The 6,103-nt window shown below is 31.5% G+C and overlaps 1 protein-coding gene across 3 annotated transcripts in view; it reads right to left on the bottom strand.

Moving 5' to 3' along the window:
* The window catches only part of LOC105197069 (antifreeze protein Maxi), a 65,420-nt gene that overhangs the window by 41,897 nt on the left and 17,420 nt on the right, over positions 1 to 6,103 (bottom strand). The window lies entirely within an intron of this gene.

The following is a 6,103-nucleotide window of genomic DNA, read 5'->3' on the forward strand; positions in this document are numbered from 1 at the left end:
TTTATTCTATTTCCTTTTGTCAATAAATAATAGAAAAGAAATGAATCAATTTTCGGAGATTAATTTGACCTCTTCAAAGTGAATTTTTGTGCAACAAAAAATAAAAGTTTATTACATATCAAAATAACTTTTATATATTGCCAAAATTTCATAATTTTTTGAATTTTCGAGGAGACCTTTCCTTGTAAATGTAAAAATAAAAATACAAATATTCAAATATCTTGAATGATAAAATATAAATATGCGCGGATGCCAAACAGCACAATAATGTATTTTGAAGATTTCATGGTTTAATCTGTTTATATATCTATCTATATGTATTAGATATACATTAATACATACCTATATGTATATAGACACATTTTTATTACTTTCAAACTAATAATTCCCCCTTCTCCTTTTCCTTTCCGTTTTCTTTCCAAAATATAAAAGAATGTTTAAATCTTGTTGCATATCAAGTAAAAGTAAAGTATACACTGATTTGTGCATGTGTTCGTACATGCATGCATGCACAAAACCGACCAAAAGTTTGAAAACGCTTGCGATTTTCTTGAATCTTACGAAAAGTTAAACATCTCGGTAAAAAAAAAAATCGTAAAAAAATGTTCAAGAATGCCTTTTAAAAAGGAAAGACAAAGCTTTAAATGTGTCTTTCAATTTCGTCTTTACGATATTTTGTTCCTAAATTACATAAAATAAAAAAATTGATACTGTTTCAACATTTTTTTATTTTGAAGTACTGTAGCTTGATGAATATAAGCTACACCTTTCTGTATATAAGCTTAAAAGAGCTTCTTAAAAAAAAAAATTGGTGTGAGAATTTTTCGTAATAATATCAAACGCTGTGTGAAGAAATTTTTTTTATAAAAAATGTTTTACGACTTTAAAATTAAAGTTTACGGAAAAAGAACAAAAATATTAATTATAAATATGTGCCTAATTCGCATAATTTTTCTCAAAATTTTTTAAAAACTTTTAATACTTAACTTTTCATGAAATGCAAGAAAATCTTAAATGTTTCCAAATTTTTGACCAATAATGTACATAACATTTTATATAAATATTATATATCATACATACCATATATGCAATTGTATATTATATGTACTAATATTTTATATTGTGTGTGTATAAGTTTTTATTAAATGACGGATATTACGAAGAAAACGGATGTTATTTAATTGAATATAACTAGGAGTATATTAATATAATAAAGCTGTGTTAAGGAAGAGAAACTTGACTGCAAACTCTTGCGAAAATCAGAGGTAGGGTGTTATGTAGGCGTCGACTAGGAAGTAAAGTCAAGGACGTTACTTGGTTCACTTTCGTTATCGAAAGGCTGTGAACATTTTTTTACAGCGGGACAGATATAAGTCCGTGAAGCGGATAAGAGCCGCCCTTTCTCTAGGACGTTCGAGGCTAATAATGAAATAGGTAATGATAGACGGATATAAATAGGTTAAATATACGCAATAGACAGTTCTCGCACGGATATGCAGCGTTCTCTGTAACGATTTTACTGAACGCTGTAAGTAACGTATTGACAAACGGAATTATACGCGAGAAAGTTCTAGTAATTTACCAACAGTCTATTTTTATTAAATTAATGTAAAATCTTGCTGATATTTGCCATATGTAAAATATTAATAGCATATTATATAATATTATATAATGTGTAATTTATTAATAATTATAATTTAATGTAATAATTAAATATATAGTTTCAAATTTTATAAATAATATGACGATGCTAGGGAGAAAATCAAACTTGAAACTTGATAAAATAATGAACAAGAAATTTTACATTATAATAAAAAAAGTATAATAACAAGCATAATAAAAAAGTATATTCGTTGCTATCTTTGTAAGACTCAATACACCTAACACGCAATGGCACCTATTACCGATATTTCTCTGAAAAAAAGATTAGTTTTGCGTAATACGTGTGGAGGTGCAGCCGCATCATATTGTGACACGCATAATTACGCATTGAAATCGCATTTAATTATTACGTGCATTATCTACCATTATACACTTCACTTGACGTAAAGACTGCTTTTATAGTCCGTTTGGCAACAGTTACATTGTTAGAAAAATTATCTTCAATAATCCGTTACAACCGCAATTATAACAGTTGCATCTAATTGTATGCAATGTGAAGTAGAAAAAGTAGGACATGAAATAAACCTCATTGAGATATTTACATTACGTCTCTTCCACTTTACTTGCAATCAAAGTGCATAAACATATTTGTAAAATTTTTACATCGATGGAAACTTGAGTATTACTAAGAAATCATCTCAATAAAGTTTCAGTAAATCGTTAAAGAGCATGCGTATTCCAATAATATTTCAATTATACGAAAAAACAGATTATAATTACAGTTAATTGCAGCAGCAAAAGTTACGTGCGGTAACTAAAATTTAGTTGTATATAGGTAAAATTTAACTATCACATATAAATTCTTGCAATTTATCTTTTATGTATTTCCGTATATGATCGTCGCATTCTCCTAAAGCTGAGACAAAGACAAAGAAAAGAGTTTGAAAGAATGATCTTTCTTCTTGTGTTTATTCGATCGTCAAGAGAACAAAATAATTTTGAAGACTGTTACGGGATTATAAAACAATGATAGAAACTGATACAAATAACATGACTTACTTAGAAACCGTAGTCTCACCTCAATTTGCGCTGTGCAATATTTCGAGGTAAACTAAAACGTTTTCTACGCTTGGCGCTTTCTCGCGCCGTCACAATCACATTGCCTACACGGACAGAAAAGAAAAGAGTTCCATTGTTCCATTGCATTTATAAAGCTACAATTAGATAGGGTATTAGAACAGAATTATCAAAATATCATTAAGCGATGAAAGCAGCCGCGGAAAATTGCCGTGAATTGCGCGTGAATATCTCAATTAACGTAGGTGTTCATACGTCACACAATATTACAAATCTTACTTTATATCATCAGATAAAATTCAAATTCGCTCACCAAATAGAAAGTAAAATTTATATAATTATCAATAGTCACAATTACAATAGTCACAATTGTGATAAAAATTAAAAATTAAAGTAGATCAAAATTAAAATATCAGAGGAAACTATGTCAAAAATGCTTCCGTATATATTAAATAAATTTTGTTGTATTTTCTTCTAGCTAAAATTATACAAGTGTTTCTAGGTTCCATTTATATATCCATTTATATACCATTCCATTTATATATCATTTGTGGGTATTTAATTTCTAATTTTAATATTAATAATTAAATTTTTAATCACAGTACCTCGATTCATCATTCTTACATCGCGATATCTTGACAACAGCAAAATATATCGCAAACATGTTAAAGAATATTGAAATATCCAAATCTGGCATTGTCGAGTTTGTGTACAACTTAAATGAATAATTGATTCGTAGATCCATACGAGATACGCCGTAGGTTTATATTTTTAAGTGATCTATAGCTGCGCAAGAGTGAGTTCTTGGACATTCCGTATAGATGGATACACACCTCGTTTCATGACAAGATGTAATAAATCCATGGTGACACGTAAGCTAATAATGAAGCCAGGCCAGCACGCACACACATGAACAGTGCACGACAAATGTAAAGCACGTCTCGCATGCGATCAACTCTCATTTCTGTCACTCACATCGCAAATCATAGCCAATGATTAAGTAGATACAATTATCAAGTAGTACATTAGTGCGAAGACTACCAATCCTTTCCTGCATTTTTTGTCCACTACGGGACGAGACAGCTTCCAGAATGCAATTAGAAAGTGCCTCATAAAGCGCGTTCGCGGGTAATTTATGTAGAAATAAACATGCGCACCACGGCCTCCATCGGCTGTACACGTTCGCGAATTGCTACGGCCGAATTTTCGTTTTCTAACGATCGAGATAGATTATCGATCGTACGCGTTCTCACGCGCGCGCACGCACAAACAGTCATACATATCTATATCGCAAAGATTTATATGCCACGCAAACAATACGACAGATTTCATCGTATAATTTCCGGATATACCGCACGGTATTGCACAAAACGCAGCCGTCTGATACACACGAAGCGATTACTCGCCAAGTGTCACGCTTGAATAACGAGATGACGTGGATAAGTATAAACCGCGCATGTTTGTGCAATGACGTCAAAATGTAACTCTCGAAATTAAAATTTACTCGAGCTCAAATTTGCCTGCGCGGTATTAATTACGATAATTATAATATTTATATAATGAGAAAAATTGATAAAAAATATTAACACCGAATAAAGTAAAATAGAAAACTAGAGGGGAGATCTGTAGGAAAGAACTGTAGGGGAGATCAAAGAGCAATTCAAGCTGTTCCCTTCTCCTTAAGGGAAGCAAAAGTCCAACTGACTGATTGATTGATTGATTGATACCGAGTGAATTGAGAAGTAAATAATTTATCGAAGCTATCATCATTATGGATTGTTAGTGGATAATAGATGGTTGCTGTGATGGTTCAGTCTTCACTCCACGAATTCCATATACTCAACTGAAGATCCATCATTTTATGAGGAAAAAAATTTCCCAAGGCACAGGAAATTTAAGTATAACAAGACACGAATAGAAGCCACACAGAGACACACTAACGTTCATTTCACACATTAATGTAGATTAACTCTGATCTTAGAATTAAAACAAGATAAAGAGTAAGTTAAACCAAGATCAAATCCAGTAAACACCATCAAATTAACATTAACGTAACATCAATGTTATAACTTCACGCTCAACAATATATAAAATGTTATATAAGACATTTTATACGTAACAGTTACATTATTAAGTGTAAAATAACATCGATGTTATAATTGCTGATGTTTATTGAAGAAATTAATCTCGATGGAAATAAACATGAATATCATGTTATACTTTAATGCATATGCATGGTAACTTTCCTTATAAAATGACGGACGTTCAATTGAGGACGCCTGGGCAATGCTAATGAGCAATCCATGTATACATCGGATAATAATGATCGCTAAAGATTGGTTGAAAGAACATTCTATCGTACAATTCGTTGTACTGGAAGACGTGTATTATTCATTTCGAGTATACTACCTCGTTACAGTTTTATTTTTCTAATTTTCTCGATAAATGTTCTAATCAGGATCGGTTCGATTGAATTTATGAGACATGGATAGCCATGTATTAGACAATAATGTTCAGCATGATTACGTATTTCTTCAGATTCGCACATAAAGATGCACTTTCACTTGAATTCAATCAGTTTCGATCTCAAAGAGATCTCAATTATTAGTACTTCCTGTTACTTAATCCGCGATTATACACTCAAAATATAACGCTTTGAAAATAGTGCCGACTACCACAAGATTTTGTCTCTACCTGACGTAATTTTGATGTAAGAAGGTGCCTCGTGTAGATACACTATAGGGGAGAAAGAAAAAATAATGAGACTAATTAAATATTGAATAATTTTCATGTACGCCAAATGGATTTCAGTTTTCGAGGAAAGAAATCATAATTTTTTCGTTTATCAATCAAGTTATATTTCTTTTTTCATCTCAAAATTAATAATTTATCTATAATAAAAAAATTAAATAAAGCTGCAATTCTTTTGTTTCATAATGGAAAAAAACGATAAACACAAAAAAAATTTTAACAGAGTGCATTTTATAAATTTGAGTTCAAAAACAGATAGATAATTTAAAAAATTAAGAATATAAAACAATAAAGCTAAAAAAATAGCTAATATATACTTGATAGACAATTCAGACGTTGCTGAACGCAACTAATGGCGACGACGTTTTTGCTGAAAGAAAATTCTTGAAAGACGTTGTAAAGAACCCGGCCAGTCGTCAGTCGCATTTTTCTACCATTTTGTTACCACCCGACTGTCTGAACTCGTGCAATCACGATTTTATTATGAGCGAGTTACACGCTAGCTCATGGCAAGTAAACGGCGTGAGACTGCGACGCGAAAGTGTATCGGTATCGCCAGCGCAGGCCCGCGTGTGCCACGGTTTCGTGAAAAAAATCACGAGCACTGATGTATCTAAATCTAATGCCGACGCAATCCAGATGTCGTGCATCGAATTTAACGTATAAATCTTGA

Source organism: Solenopsis invicta, chromosome 10, assembly GCF_016802725.1.
Source record: "Solenopsis invicta isolate M01_SB chromosome 10, UNIL_Sinv_3.0, whole genome shotgun sequence".
In the NCBI taxonomy this organism is placed as follows: domain Eukaryota; kingdom Metazoa; phylum Arthropoda; class Insecta; order Hymenoptera; family Formicidae; genus Solenopsis; species Solenopsis invicta.